This window comes from Argiope bruennichi, chromosome 5, assembly GCF_947563725.1.
Source record: "Argiope bruennichi chromosome 5, qqArgBrue1.1, whole genome shotgun sequence".
Lineage (NCBI taxonomy): Eukaryota > Metazoa > Arthropoda > Arachnida > Araneae > Araneidae > Argiope > Argiope bruennichi.
The window spans coordinates 118,250,259-118,267,546 of NC_079155.1; the positions used below are offsets into that span (position 1 = coordinate 118,250,259).

Below are 17,288 nucleotides of genomic sequence, written 5' to 3' on the forward strand. Positions count from 1 at the left end.
TATGTCATGTAGACTGAGAAGAAAACTACCAGTGACAGCGAATTCGATACATGCTGGCAGTATTGTATTAGCTGAATTAAATCTTCGAAAATCATTTATTGTGTCTTCATTTCATTGAGATGTATCATTGTCTTAACGCCGCCTTTCCGTACAACGATAAACGGATTGAAGGTACTTTTAAGAATTTGCAGTATTGCTTTTCCGCAATGAAGTCCTTATAGCTGAAAAAAGATTTATATACATTCTTAATGAATGTCTGGTCAATAACCAAGAAATTTGAAGGAGAAATTCGGCGACTATTTAGCGATGAAAATGAAAATTGTGGTGAATATGAGAATTATTATACTATTCTTATTAGAAATTTCTAGAGAATACCACGCGATGTTACGTCTTATCGCAAGACTATACCATTAGAATCTCATTAAAGAAGGATTTTTCTCTGGAATTCGTCTTCCGAATTAAACTGTAGTTCAACTATGAATGTTATTCTTTTCATATGAGTGGTTAGTGATTTTAGCAATCAACTTAGATTTTTCTGTGTTATAATCATACTTTTTTAATATCATGCTCACTCATGCTGAATCCGCTAATTTTGTCCCTCACTCATACCGAATCATATAAAATTGCTTAAAATAGATTAATTTTTTAAAAATATTTTACTGGAATACAAAATGGTCTGAAATTATGAAATGTTTCTCTGCTGCAATTTCTATTATCCTTCTATTCCCCCCACTACTGGATTAATATACTCCATAAGGCATTATAAAATAAGACTTTATAATGTCTGAACCCAGACATTATAAAATAAATAGTTATTGTTTTATTAATTCAGAAGTCAATACGCTGGGTAAAGATAAAAATTTCTAAATTTAACTGTACAAATGCTCCAGGTATTACTAATCCCATCAGACCCAAGACAGCAGTTTTTGTATGCACCTTTTAAAAACTAATTTCGAAATAAATCACGAATAACTTTATAACAAATTGTTATGGAAGTTGTCCGATGAATGTACAAAGAAAGAAGTCTAGTGTACTAGAGAACAGAAAACGACAATTTATTTTAGGAAAAATACGAAGAGCAAGCAACGAAACCGTAGTCGAAAGCAATAAACTGCACCTGCTGAAACTAAAAACACAAGCAGATAGAACATCCCAAATTTGAAAAAAAAATAATACCTATCGAAGTGCTCACATAGAAAATTCATTCCAATTTAATACTAAAGTGGGAATTTCTCCTTCAAATGAGCGAGTCTACTATTATGATATATTCTATGTAATAAGGTATAAAATTTTCTAAAATAATCTCGTTTTAATTCTTGTATTTTTCAGAACTTTCATTTATGCAGCCAAATTTGTCGTCATCTCGCCAAGTTTGTAGTCAAGATCAGGGAAGAATCATTAATATGTCTACTCACCATCTATTAAAAATATCTGCTAATCTCTTTATTTAAATGGGAAACAATTTAATAGATTTGTAGCAATATTTATATCTAGTATAAGTTCCAATAAGACTTAATACTCCAAGAAAGAATGGTAAGTTGCGGCAATATACCTAAAAGTGTGCAAGATAAAATCTCACAAAACTTATATAACGAACATGTAGAAGAGAAACTAAGGGCTAAGGGTTATGAGGCTATGATAAGACTAACAGTCTAGAGCCTAACTGGAATAATTACATTTTGACCTCTTCTACATATTAATCTTCATTCTATAATATTCTACAGCATAAATATCATTAAGACGAAATTGTTACAGCAATATTTCGTGAATAGTGAATTACCCGAGAGATTTCATAATAATAATGATCCCGATTTTTAAAAGAAAATATCAAGGAAATAAATCCCTCGAGTCATCTAAAAAGAGTCTTACTTTTTGATAACGAAATACAGTGCTAATTGCAAAAAAATGTAGCGGAATTAATTCCAGCAAGGTTCCTATTTATCCTAATATATTTCCCATTATGTGAATGAATCTTGAAAACTTAAGTATTATCTATATAAGACAAATAAGTAGTTAAAGATAATTTATTTTCAATTTGTAAATAACATCATACACATTCCATTCCTTATTTTCAATGCACAGATTTTCTCAGTACGTTTTATATTTCTCATGCAAATGGTACATCCTTTCTGAAAGAGATGGAATGGCGTTATGTTGTATTAACCTTTAACTGGGGAGGTGAAATTTTAGGACTTAACTGGAGAGGTGCGGTCTACGAGACTGCATTTCATTTACACTCAAATTTTCTAATACGTATTAGTATGAAAAAGCTTCCAATATATTTTACAGATATTTTTCTTGATATATAGATAAGTTTTAGAAATATTTCAAAATATATTATCATTGAAAAAATGTAAATGCGTTGGAACATACATTTTCTTCTCAAATGACATGTTACAATAAATAATATTCTTAAAAAAACATTACTTTTTTATTTTTTAAATCATTTATTTTTAAAGTATATAAAGGTATGTAGAAGACAATGTAGTGCAAAATTCAATAATTATATGAAAGATAAAAAAAAATAATTGACAATGAGTAAAATAGGTCCTTTTCCTATCGGCTTATGCGACTTTCATAGCACGATTATCTAGGGCATTTTAAACATGAAGGTTAAGAACTAGTATAAAAATCAACCGATAAATTCTGTATACATATCTCTCGGTATATTAATATATTTTATAAATTTTTCAAAATACAGTATCACTAGAAAAAATTATGTTTGAACATACATATCAGAATCAATTGAATGCGAACTTTCATCGGAAAACTTCTGTACAGTTATCCTTATCACTAAAATCACTTTCTGCTTCATTTAAAAGTGTATGGAACACTGCTTTATAATAGGATAAGTAAATTAGATGATATTTCGGGGCCCACGTTTTAGCGCCATCTTTTAAGCCTTGTTTGTCACTGGGACACTAACATGGAGGTGCAGTCTTAGAAACCGTGCTCAAAGAAATAACTGAATTATTTTAAAAAGCATCTGCTGAAATCGGTTGAAAAAGTGCACATGTATTGAAGAACACAAAACAGGAAGCTACAAGGTCAATCCATTCAATTGAGCTAAAAATTGAATAGGGGTGACCGAAAATCCATTGCCAGCGGTCTCGCAGACCACAGGTCCCCAGTTGAGGCTAAATTATTCTTATACAGGAGGCATTTTACAAGACTTTATTTTAGATGCGTTAGATCACAGAACAAGAATTTAATAATTACTATTTCATTAATGATTTGAAATACCCATTTTCCCTTGAAGTACATTTTTATAGCAATTAAAAGTATCCTGGAAATTATATTTAACTATACTACCTAATAAATATATTTTGTTGGTTTATCATGTTAGTAGCAGTACAATTTGGAAAGGTCTTCAAATTTTTCAGCCGTGGTCAGATGTCTAGAACAACATCTGAGCCTGCATCACTCTTCCATATATCTTTACTACACAAGTGGACGGATTGTGGGCCGAACCAACTTGCACTGATTTTCTTCTATGGACTCGGGTATCGAATTTAGAACTGGTGTCAGAGCCGATATCTTACCCTTAGGCGTCTTTTAGTAACTTAAAAAATGGCTGTGAATTAAATATATCTGTTTGAGAAAAAACTATGCTGGAAAAAGAATTTCCGATTTGTAATTTTAATTTACAACAGCGTTCAATCAAAAATTTATTTCATTCAAATGAATGTAATAAATATTCACGGGAAGGCATGAAATAAGCATTTTGCCCGTAAGTGATTTGTAGACGAAAAACTCATTTTGTGGCGCGAGTAATCAGAGTTGCTTTGAATAATTAAACTTGTATTTGTTTTAATGAAAACAATTTTAAATAGTTTTAAGCTATTTGCTATTTTTTAGGAAATTATTTTCAGTTCTAAAAATCGGAAGATTCCCTGTATTTTCTTGGAAAATGAAAACAAAAAGTTAATAAATGTATCAAGCTGAAGATTATTTTAGGAAATGATTCTATTGTAAAATAATAAAATATTAAACCGATTATAGAAGAAAATGTTTTGATCATATACAATTAAATATTAAGATTATCAAACCAATTTATGAAATTTTACAAGAATTCTACTTTTAAAATTAAAGCAAAGCCGGGGGGTTCTTTAAATGAAATATATGGATAGCCAATAGAAATTCTAAAAATATCATTACTTGAATTTCTTATAAATGAATTTAAAAATATGGATAAATCCGAATTTGATTAAATTTACATTATTGAAATGAAGCATTTTTTATGTACATTCCTTGAATATTTATGAATAAAGATGTTGGCATTTGTGTAATCTGGAAGTTAATTTCATGTTTTTATAAAAGATACTATAATGCAAAAGAATTCAGAACTATTTAACATAGAAAGTCGTTAAAAGAAGAATCGTATATATCGATTAATCCGGAATTTACATTTTAATATATTTTGGTCATATATTTCATATATTTGTGAATCGTGCAACTGACAACAGCTTATGATAAATAGTTCTGTTTTACATCATTCTTATTTATATGTAATCTAATAGAGAGTTTAACAATCGAAAAACCGCATTTGACTAGAAGGTACATCAACTTATTATTCGATTATACGTGGAAACGCATGTAATCAAGGATTTTAAATGTCAGCAGGATGAGTTTTTGCTGAATAGTTAAAGTTAATAATAAAATCATAAATTTCTAACCTTTCAAAAATGCTTATTCACGATGCTGGATTATTGGGCTTCGCAAAGACTTTTGAATATAGGTTTAGGTTTGTTTAACATAGAAGAAACACATTTTGAGTACAATAAGTTGATTGTAATCATTTACGAATTCGCTTTTATTAATTGATATAGGGCTATCCTTTTATCAATTACTTAATTTGTTCTATTACTGACCAAATAACTGGTACTTTTCGTTATGGAAATGTACTGATTCCATTAAGAATCCATATAATATACAAGACGTTTGTGGATTATATATCGAATTAAGACCTTTAATTAATTATTACATTATCAATTATCGACTTTGAATCCTTTAACTTGAACTAATAATAAAATATTAAAGATTATTTAGTATTAAGTACTAACATCTTAAAAAGTCAATCCAAGAGAACAAGCAGGTGCTAAAGGCGGCTAGTTTCGAATTAAATCAGCTTTTCTCTGATTGTTATCAGTTATTGAAAGTATAGAAAGTAAAATAATTATACTGAGAAAACCCGAAAAAATAGCAAATGCAGAAAATATGCCGTACATTTTCCATGAAATAATTTGTTTTACATTATTATATAAATGTACAACATATTTTCTGCATTTGCTATTCTTTCTGGTTTCCTCAGTATAATTACTTATTCAAACTAAATATATTTGTTTTAGCATAGAAGAAATTCTACTTAACTAGCATTAAAGCAAAATAAATTACTAAGCGAAATTATTATTCATTAGTAGCCTATGATGACCCAGTTGATCCCTCGTTGATACATTTTGTTTGCTTTCAGTTAAATCTCTTCACAATGTTCATTTCCTCAAGAATAAATTATTAAACATTAAATTGTGACAAGCATTAAACATTATTATCTTAAGATTTTTGTATATTTTTTTTATTCATTGGTTATAACAACCTTCTCAATGGAATTAAATATCACAACGTCATAGCATTGTTAAAACTGTAACTACGCGGTTCATTTATATTCTAAAATTCGCGATATTTCATAATTTTATTACTCTTGTAAACTACATAAATAAAAATGAAATCATTTAGTTTTCAACAATAGAACAAAATCATATGAATAAAGGTTTGATGAAACATTGAAAACTGTTTGTCTTTCATTTAAACAATACAATCTTTTCTTAAAAAACAAAACATTTTTCTTAAATTGCGAAAAAGAAATTCAATTTAAATTTTTAAGTAGTGCAAAAATCAATTTCGTGCAATAACGTTTTCGTGAGATTTTGTGGAAAAATCCCAAAATTTCCTTTCATTTTTAATAACAATAAAAAAAAGTTTTTTTCCTTGAAAAATTTCGCTCCGAGGTGCGCATTTCACCTTTACATGTATATGTGTGCCAAATAAGGTAGCTCTGGATTTAACGATTTGTCCTTTAGAACGCCAACACACTTTTGCATGCAAAACTTGATTTGAAGCAATCGTCAAGTTCTTTAACGATTTTTATTTTTCATACTTTCACTCGAGTGATTTTCCAAATACTTTCTGGAACATCCTCTAATTCATTAGTGTGTGTGTGTGTGTGTGTGTGTGTGTGCGAGCGCGCGCTTTAGACTCATTTTTCTAATCAATTTGAACCAAAATTTCAGACATAACTGCAATTGCAGTAATAAAATAAAATCAAACTTGATATATCTAAGTTATTGCATTTTTGAGTCATAGCCTTTGCATATTTCTGAAAGTATATACCGACAAATGGTCAACCTCTTGTTTTATTTGGCTCAAAATTTGACAAACACGCATTGAAATATTGGCAACAATGCGTTTCATTGAAATATTAATGCTTAAACAATAAAACCAAAGGGGCAGGTCTCCCCGAAGCATTATCGCATACGCTGTAATTGATTAAAGTGTTAGTCTTCTTCAATGTCTCCTGGGCATGGGGAAAGGAAACAAGAACTTTCTTTTTCTCTAGAATTCATCAGATGAGAATTGTATGATTCGTAATATAGTTAAAAATAGATGTCATTGGCGAAAGATGGTTACGAAAGAATATTTAGAGAGAGTGAATTTTGAGCTATAATTCATTGACTGGAGTAAATAAAAATATTAAAGAAGTGATTATATATTTTGGGGGCCCTTTTTTTTCCCCGAATGATTGAAATCAAAATTTAACATAAAACTGTACTTGCAATCACAAGTACATATAATAATATTTCTATATTTAAGTCATTGAGTTTTTGAGTTTATTTACATATGAAAGTATTGACAGACAGATGGTCAACCCTTTGACGGATTTGATTCAAAATTTGATACGATCTACAATTTTAGATGCTAATTCATTGCATTGGATATAATTTATGGACCGACTTACCAAATTTTTCTGCTTAGTTCAAAACGATTTATGTCATTTTGTTTATAGTTATTGGTTTTCGGAATCAAAGAAATCTAAAGATATCCCGATTCCGAATAGTTGGGTATATATTCGAACTGCCGGAGAGACATGCTTCCTCTGAACGCATTGATAGACATCTACCAATTATGTATACGGTCAAAATCTCGAAACTAAAATCATTTATATGGCTAAACTGTTATCAGCGAGTTGAAGTCATATCTGAGGCATCAGATATCGGTTTATATTTAAAACATACTGCCAATTAATGTATAAGTATTTCTAAAATAAACAATCAGATAATCGATTTTATGACAATTTTGTTTTCTGATTGAAAACAGAAAATGTCGATTTTCATAAAGAAATATTCCATAAATTGAATATTTCTAAATATATTTTACCATTTTCATTAAGTTATCTCTAGAGACAGAAATAATTACGCTTGCATTTAGCGTGGTTGACGAAAGCAAGATAAAAAAATCGTGAATGCAACATTAGTTTGGAATTAATGTTTAAATTGAAAGTAATCATCTAGTCAGACAAGCTATATGCGGAATATATCTTTTTTTTCCGAAAAAAATGAAGTGCTATGGAAATATCGACAGATTACACATCTTTATCAAAATAAAAATATAGGAAGTAATTGGATTCATTTAATGGAAAAAATTAGTAACTCAATTGTTCAAACTCAATATGATATGTGGATCTTAAAAAAATTAATGAGCCATTTGGCGTGTTTGGCGATAAGATTTTCTTGCGTTAGAATTATTTCATCAAGTAAAAGAATTTATTTGCTTATAAATATTTTTTTATGAATATAGATTTTTTTTTTACCTACAGTGTGTATAGATTTTTTGCAAATAAATGAAGCCTTCAATGCTTTTCAGTTTTATTGATTTGATTTCTCAATTATTCCAAGGGAATATTTTTTTTTACAGAATATTTTTATATTTCAGAAATAAATGTATGAAAATGCAAGTTCAATTAAATACAACAGTATATTACTTTCGGGAATAAAGGAAGGCGAAATTTTTTTCCTATTTAATCGTTTAAAAATAAGATTTAAAAACTAAATACAATGCAATTTAACGAAAAGCCAAGAAGTTTTTTCTAGTTCTGAAGAACTTAAAAACTAGAAATTTTTAAAGTAACAAAAATCCAAACATGTTTTAAGAGACGCATTCTTTATCTAATTAAAGTCAACGAAATAGACGCTTTTGAAGAAACATCCTTTATTTGAAGCAGCACAAAGACGTTTGATGCGATTTAAGTATAATTGTGGTATATGCCGAAGTGGAGAAAATTTCAATGAGAATTGATCCATATTTCCGTTGTCAATGCAGGAAATTTTCTTCAGCTTAGCACTTCAAATTTCATTTCAAACTAAATTTCTTGATACATGCAAATGTTTTTATATGCGTCAAACGATATATTTAAATTATACGAATAAGAAAGCATGATTTTGAAATATAAAATAATTTATGAATTAAAACAAAAATTAATATTTAACTTCATTGTATACAAAGTTCTTTTCCTCTTTCACTTAATATCCATACAGACCCAGCTTACCGGCTTGGGTATGAGGCCCACAGTAAGTCCATAGGATAATTAAAATACAAAATTATATTGTGTACCAGTATCATCCAAAAAAGGATGTTGATTAATTACATAAAATAATTAAGAAATAATAAGTATAATACTCAGTAAAAATAACTAACGAATTCGCATAAGAAACCGTTAGGCGAAAAGTCTAAATCTTTGGAGCCTCCATGAAAGAAGAGTTAAAAGTATAAAAAGATATATTACAAAAGAAAAGCAAAAATTCATATCAACCAAATACATAATTAACAACACATTTTAAAAGAAATATTTATAAAAAATGTATATCAAAAATGCCCCGAAGGCAGTTTGACTTTAAGTACACTGACATATTGGGAAAACCACAAACAAAAATAAAACAGAATATTTAAGTATTGTGAAACAATAGATACATGACGATCCAGGAACCCAAGTTAGAGCAACTACCAACAATCGTTAAAACCCATAGGGGATCTAAAAACTGTAACTCAAGAGACAAAGCATTGTAATCATTCAAAAATTCGACCAAGATTTAGGAATTTTGCATCTTATGCTCAGTACATTTGAGGTCTTTGTAATAAGATGCTATGAGGTCTTTTTAATAGCATAGCGTTTTTGATATATTATATTAATGATTTATTTTATGATAATTAATATTTTATTAATTTTATGAATATGTATATTTATTTAACTATTACGATTCCAAACTGCCTGACATCTAAATTTGTATATAATATACCTGAAGCAGAGTTCGATTTTATAAATATTTTAATTACTAAATGTATATAATGAAACATATAGGAATAGACTAATTACACTTCAAAAAGAGTTAATATTCTTGATATTTTATTATTCATAACATTAATATTTTTCTAACTTGGCCATTAAAGAATTGAAGCCTTTTAATTTATCTTCTTACAATTCTCTCCTAAACCTAGAGGCCGTAGGTAGCTTGCCAAGTTGAAAATTCGCCTTTGATTCGACAAAGATATAGATTAAAAAAATTAGTCAAAAGTGATTTATATTAAGCTTGCTAACGCAAATAGTTCTGTTTATAACACAATTTCCAAAATCGAAATGATCTCGGACTTTTTGACTGTTGACTTTCGATAAAATTTCTGAATCTGAATCAAAGTTTAGATAAAGTATTTAAACAAAAGCTGTTTATGGGTATATGATTCAAATTCATGCCAGAGAAAGCTAGCACTTTTCACTATTTGCATTTTTCATGAAAATACAATATTCTAAATCGAAGTGATCTAGGCAGATAAAATTTAATGCTTGCTCTCTACGTCAAAATTTGTAAATTTGAGCCCCACTTTGGATTAAGTCTTTAAATGTAATTTTTCATGTGCTAATATTTATTCAATTTCAAATATATACTTCTGAAAACAGCAGTGACGTGGGAAAATGAATTTTGTATGTATTCTTTACACCAAAATTGTGAATTTTTATCAAATTTGGAACCTAAATTGTCAAAATAGTTGAATTTCGCAATATATATATTTTTTATATTCAATAAAATAATGTATTAAAGTTTCTTTTAAATAATCATTAAAGGTATCTTTTAAATAGTGCATTAAAAGTAGCTTACAAAGCAGGCTCTGCACAAAATAATTTTTTGCATAAAACATTCGCTCGAAAACGAAAGTTAATCCTTTGCTCTTGGATGGGTCTCTCGTTCACGTTTCAAAACGGTGCATCATTTTGACATTTTATTTAATTTTAATTGTTAAAAACTACAAAATGGTAAAAAGATGCAGGTTTATTTTTCAAAAAAATTCGACTTAAAACAATTATGTATATTTTTCAGAGCAATAAACAAATCTTTGCATTAGGTGTATAATTATACATCAAATTACTTTTCCGAGTGGAAAGGGTTAAATTATTATCTTCTGTATAAAACAACAATAACAAATTATGCATTTACTATCAAATAATGGTTATTGTAGTTAATATATCGAACATAGCACTTGTAAAAATTGCAAAAATTTTTTTCACAAATAATATGAAAAAAATAGAAAACAAATCATTCCAGACTTTTATCAAAACTTTCTTGATAAACATACTTATAATAAATAATAATAATAATAATAAAGATCACTTAAAAAATAAAACAATAGCCTTTTGAGCACTTCCTACTTATCAAACAGTAGAAAACATGGGATTACAGTATTTCGATGCATTTTTATCACCAATTAAGTTTAAAATAATAATGTATAAAATGCATTAAAAATGAAAAAGCATTTATTGTAATGCATAAAAATGTTTTTAAAAATTAAAAGCACTCACATTGTGAAGTTTCATCCCCAAAATGCACGATTCGTAGCTTGTCAGCAGCACATGTGGAGCCAAGGAAATGCAGTAGAACAAAGGCGCTCGGAAGCGGAGAAACGCGAAAGTCGGAATGAGCGCTTCGTCGCCGGTCTTCACACTTCACAAGAAACAGTTTCCATCCAAAGTGCCATCTGTTGGCTGCACTCACAACTTCTTCAAACAGCGCCTCGAAAACTTTAGAGCGTACTCTCTATTGAAGGTAATATACTCGCCGCATCCAATTGGGAGTCTTGGGCGAGTCCATGAAAGCTCAGAATTATAATTTCAGAGCCTGCGATAGAGAATTTTGTTCCCCGTAAAAAGCGTGCATTCGAATATGCAGTTGTGTACAGAAAATCGATTTCGAATGACTTTTTACGACAAATTATTGAAATCGAAATTTGACAAGCAAATATTTTTTATTGAAAAAAAAATCTCATATAAAATGTCTTTTATTTAAACATTATCATCATTCGGATTTACACGCATCTGAAACTACAGACCAAGAGACAGCCAAAACCTTTGAAAAATTTAGTTCAGAATTTTTTCAATCATCTATATTTTAGATTTAAAATTGTATACCAAAATTCCTTTTTCTAAGTTTGTTTGGCTTAGTTATATTAAGTTTTAAAGCAACACTAGGGCTGTTTTGGGGAGGACCTCGTAATTTTGATCCATTATCAGATGACAGGGAAGACACTGGAGCTCGCATCTCCCTTGTCGAAATTTCCATAACACGCCACCGGAAGGACGTTTGGCCCCGAGGGATTTAACGTGTACCATACCCGCTTACACGACGGTTCTTTGGTGGAAGCAGGTTTTGAAGTTGAAACCCTCCGGTTCCAAAGCCAACACCTTATCACCAGGCCACGGTGTTTTTGAGATACGGAGTTTATATACAAGTGAAAGTACTAATCCACAGACAGTCAATCCCTCGAGGAATTTGAAACAAAATTTAATATGGATCTAAACTTTAGATTCTAAATCTGTATCAAATTTTATCTATCTATTTCGATCTTGTTTTCTTGTAATAAGACACACAGCCTTCCTGAGAATAAATTCTGTTCAAAATTTGATAGAAATCTAGAAATTTGGTTTTAAGATCACATACAAAATTTAATTTATCTGGCTCAAAATGTTTTTGAGTTATGCTCACAGACGGACTAATAGGCATATTTCCAATAATGTGTGTTTCGTAATTCAGGAAGATCTGCGATATGCAGAATCGTCAAAATCGCGACTTCTGATTTTTAGCGATTATAATTTTTTTTTTCTTTATATACTTTTTTAAGTATAAAAAGGAGGAAATTTTGAAGATAGTTATCATTGTAAGTAATTGAGCAGTTTTCCGTTTGTCGTATAAAAAGGATAATATTGAAAAATATATAATGGTAGGAGGCCCAATCTTTACTTTCTAGTATAAGAATACACAAAGATAAGTTATTGTTATCATCAAAAGCGATTGATATCATTAAAATCTAAGATTTTGATAATTATGTTTAATCTTCAAACTTCCTTGAATCGAAAACATATTTTTGAAATTATATCTATCTGTCTGTGAAGACCTAAACTCAAAAACGTTTCGAGCTAAACGGATGAAATTTGTTGTAGTGTTTTTGCACAAAGCATTTTGATTTCCTTCAAATTTTGAACAAAATCCATTCAGAGAAAGTCTCTCTGTCTATATGTTCGAGTACAAGTTAACAATATAATATCAAATCGGAAAAAACTGGATAGCTAAAATGTAGTAAACATATTTTATTTTTCAATTAAGGTTCTTTATCACATTTGGAATCGAATCCATAAACGTGTTGATCATCTGTAGGTCTTTTCTTTTGTATATATGCTACCGCGATAGTTCAAAAACGCAATGACAAATTTATGCAATTTCTGTCAAATGTATGGGAAATTTTAGGATTCGACAGTAAAATTCCTAACTTAAAAATTTCAGCTTTAGATCAAAATTATTTTGGCCATTGATTTGATAATAAACAGCTACATAAAAAATATTTGATGCTCAGGTTTAATATCTAAAAGATGATTCCTATCCATTTTTAAAGGTGTTCTGTATTTTCACATGCATTTCAAACTCTATAATTATGAAATGCAGTGGTTTAAATAAATGAAATTCAAAAAAATAACCTTGTGATTATAATTAAATCTCTGAGTCAAATTTTGATTTCAATTGACTAGAAAAAAGGGAACCAAAAAATATATTGAATATTCTAGTTCATGTACACCGCATCTCAATAATTAATCGCCAAAAAAATCCTCAAGGTTCGCTCTCTGAATTCAAGAAAACTACTACTGTCATGCCAAAGATATAACTTACGTAATTATTATTTGCCAATGGTAAGCAGTTAATACACAGGAATGCATTTTATTTATATGAGGAGCAATAGTTTAGTAGGTGAAAATAAAAATCTGAGCACTAGTGGCATTCATAGCTTGTAATTAGACCCACGATTGTACGGGAGAAGAGATATATCATTTTCATTAGAGAAGATTTAGCCTTATAATTATCAGTTTCTTTGTCTTGGAATGCGTACCACATGGATTTCGATTTTTTATGTCCTTTAGTGTTCCTTTATAAAATATTATCAAGTAATGTAATCTCTAATATTTTGGTGCATCTCACCATTTCAGATCGCCCTCAGTCCTAAAATTTAATTTTTAGGTCTACCGGTTTGTCTATCAACGCGATTATTTAAAAGCTAAACAAATTGCAATAACTACACCTGGTTTAAGTTTTCCACATCAAAATATAAATTGAATGAGAACCTTCGAAGGAAAATCTGTCTATTGATCGCCCGCATGTACTATACACGACGGTGATCGAACAAAGTTTTGAAAAATGTTACAACTCTATTAGCACAAAATGATATGACAACTCTATTAGCACAAAATGCACAATATTGATGGAAATTTTTCACATTGTACAATATTCAGAATATCGAATAACATCTTGGAAATGTCAGATATTATCTTGTCTTCTATAGGGAAGGTAGCGAAATCTGACATAAGTTTTTATAAACTGGGTTTCAGTTTTAAGCTAAATGTTGCGAAAAATTTACTATAATATCGACTGTCTATAGGTGTGACTTGCCGTATATATATTCGTATAAATTTCCTACATAATTGCATAAATCTGCTGCAACATTCATAAAAAATCCGGCATGTGATCTTATTACTTCAACTTTGGCTTATTACATTTTAGGTGTATTTATTGAAAAGGAAGAGGAAGAGAATATATATTCCATTTCCGTCACGAGACAACAAAATTTAATACCAAAAAAGTCATACTGTGCCAATCCAAGAGTAGAACATTCCAAGCCATTTTCCTCTAGGCGTTCTTTCATAGAAATATTTCGATTTTTACTTTCACGTAAACGAAAAATAGATAAAGTATTGTGATAATCATCAAAAAATTCGAATTCAACATTTCGATACACCTCCACTCTTTAGATATCCTTGAGTTCGAAAAAACACATTGTTAGTATTATATCTGTCTATCTGTGACAAAGATAACTCAAAATGCTTTAAGGCAGATGGGCAAAATGTGGCATACAGTCTTTACACCAAATTTGTAGATTTATTTCAAATTGGGAGCACAATCCCTTGAAAGGAAATCTGCTTCATCGGCTGTTCGATTATAAGTTAACGCGATAATTACAAAACTGGAAGCGCTAGAGGGATAAAATCTGGCATACAGATTTAGCATCTGTAATGTAAACACTAATCACATTTTGATCGAAATTCAACAAAAGTTTGAAATTCTATCTGTTTGTACTTTCATAAAAATGTAAAAGTGACAGCTCAAAAATGCAATGGCTTGAATATATCAAACTTGGTGTGACTTGACAAATGGCAAACTTGGTCTGTCGAATTTCGGTTTCAGTTAGTTGGGTTTGTTTAGGTATATTAACGTCCCGTTTTAAAGCAACACGAGGGCTATTTTGGGATGGACCTCGTAATTTTGGACCACGGTTAGATGACGGCACCTGAGCTAGCGCCCCATCTCCACACCACGCCAGTGGGATTACGTTGGCCAGGATGTTTAGCGTGCACCAAATCCGCTTACACGACGGTTCTTTGGTGGAATCGGGTCTCGAGCCTGTAACCTTCCGGTTCCGAAGCCGAGATTTTACCACCAGGTCACCCCAGTTAGTTAGGATAAACGAATCTAAAAACAAACTCTATTTTCGGATACTATTAACCTCATACCAGTGATTAATCGCCAAATTCCTCGCCAATGATCACAATAGATTCAATAAAAACGCTAAATCCACGTCAAAGATTCATACATTTAATCATTTTTGTACATCAGTGCCACGGAAGGCGTTCACTTTGGTAATTCCTTTATTAGAGATTACCTTTGGGAGACCAATCTCTCTCTCTCTAGTAATCCATAATTAGAAAAAGAGATTGCAGCTGTATAATCGATGTTCATTGAAATTTCAAAACTTTTTAATAATATACTATTGTTTTCACATCAATTTTTAAAAAATAAAAATAAAAGCGTCGATTTGATCAAACTGAGTGTAATATACATAGACCCAACAAAATACAGTAACTTTTCTTAAACATAGTAACAAATTTGAAACAAATGAAAAAAACTCTATAAAATTTCAATTTGTATGCCATTTTCTTAAACGAACTTAAAAAGTCAAGGAATATATATTCTTCAGTATTCTTCCTAACCTCAGAACCCCTCAGTAAATGTTATTTACAACATCTCTCTAGAGTTAACTTTTAAGAATTTACAAACGTGCTGCAGTGAATATTATATTATTTGCTGCACTCTTGTAAACTTTATTTTGCAAAACTGGTTTAACTATTTTTCTTTCTCGAAAATCTTATGAATAATACAAGATTACGATGGATTAATATTTAATGCAAAGGATTCACTTAAGCTTCTGAATATGACTTTAGTTAAAAGGTGCTTCCAAAACATTTTTAAAGAGAATCGGATTTTTGTAATATTTTTTTCCTTCACCATAGTTCATTTTGTATTGAGTGTTTAAATTGGTAAATTCTATTTTAGAATTTACAACTTAACCCCTCATTTATTTTGTTTTTTTCTACTACCTAATTAGATGACACTTCCCTTTGCAGGAACACGATAAGCTACTGAATCAACTCAGTATCTAAAAAATATTTATTTATAGATTATGTGTGTGTATCTCGAATGATAGTGTCTTTGAACATTTAAATTAAGCTTATCAATTTGAGTTGCGATCACTTGATCTTGACGTATAAGCGTGACGTTTAAGGAAAATAAATTAATTTCCAATAAAGGAACCTTGTGCATAAAAGTAGGGTATTTAAGAGTAATAATTAATTAAAATACTTTTAAAAGAAATATTCTTGTATAATGACCCTATACTCAAATTGTCAATAAGAAATGCGTGCATTAATCGATTGCTCAAACAACTCTAGCGTCAGCCAGCTACAGGAACGGAAGTCAAAGGTTTGATATCAGCATTTCTGATTTGAAAACATGAAGTTTGGATTGATGCCATAATTGTACTAAAAGCCGAACGTATACGGAAGCTTGGTGCATATGTCGGCATCAATTGTTCATTCATCGGATTCTAAAGCCTTCCGCGCTTTTGCGCATGCGTCAGGATATGTTTATTCAATCAAAATGGAGGTGAGAGGAAAGATGAGAGGAGGAGATGTTTACATTTAACAATAAGGTGAATAATATTCGGATTATACGCGAATTTAGGAGGTCTAAAAATTGCAGATAACTCGTAATATTGTCTGCACAAGATTGTAATTCACAATAAAATACTTACTTAATATATACTTTAGAGAAATTTTTATTTACATTAAAACATTAAATTACGAAGAATAAATGAAGAATTTTGTTCTTTAAATTTTCTAATTCACTTTTCATAAAATAATATTCACATTTTTTTAAGATAAACACTTATTCTCTGTTATTATTTTATTATTTTTTTATAACATTTTCAGATTAAAAACGATAGATAGCATCAGTCACATTTAATGATATTATATAAAATATTTTTCGTGTCAGCTCTGAAAGGGTTTTTTTTTCCCCACTTGAATTAGACATATAATCAATAAATTCACAACTTTGAGTTGTAATAAAATAATATGATCAGAAACGAAATAATATTCGCACACACGTGGGAAAAAATATAACAAAAAATGTCTAATGGGACGAAAATCAAGGTCAAATAATGGAGAACTCCAGAAATGCTCTCTTCCTTTCGCATCTCACCCCTTAGCGAAGTATGATCATCGAAAAGTGATAGTGCCGGGATACTGAAACAAACAGCATCATGCTATATCTGTGGAGAGAATCTCCCGAACTTTTCCCACCAATGATCTTATA

At 29.9% G+C, this 17,288-nt stretch overlaps 1 protein-coding gene across 2 annotated transcripts in view; it reads right to left on the bottom strand.

The window, feature by feature from the left end:
• LOC129968618 (diuretic hormone receptor-like) overlaps positions 1–11,074 on the bottom strand; it is a 269,117-nt gene extending 258,043 nt beyond the window's left edge. The window contains exon 1 of one of the 2 annotated variants that reach the window (XM_056082695.1): positions 10,901–11,074. The gene's annotated coding sequence lies outside the window, so the exon portion shown is untranslated. The remainder of the gene's footprint in view (positions 1–10,900) is intronic. The other variant, XM_056082697.1, reaches the window with a different exon arrangement.
• Positions 11,075–17,288: the final 6,214 nt, after the last annotated feature.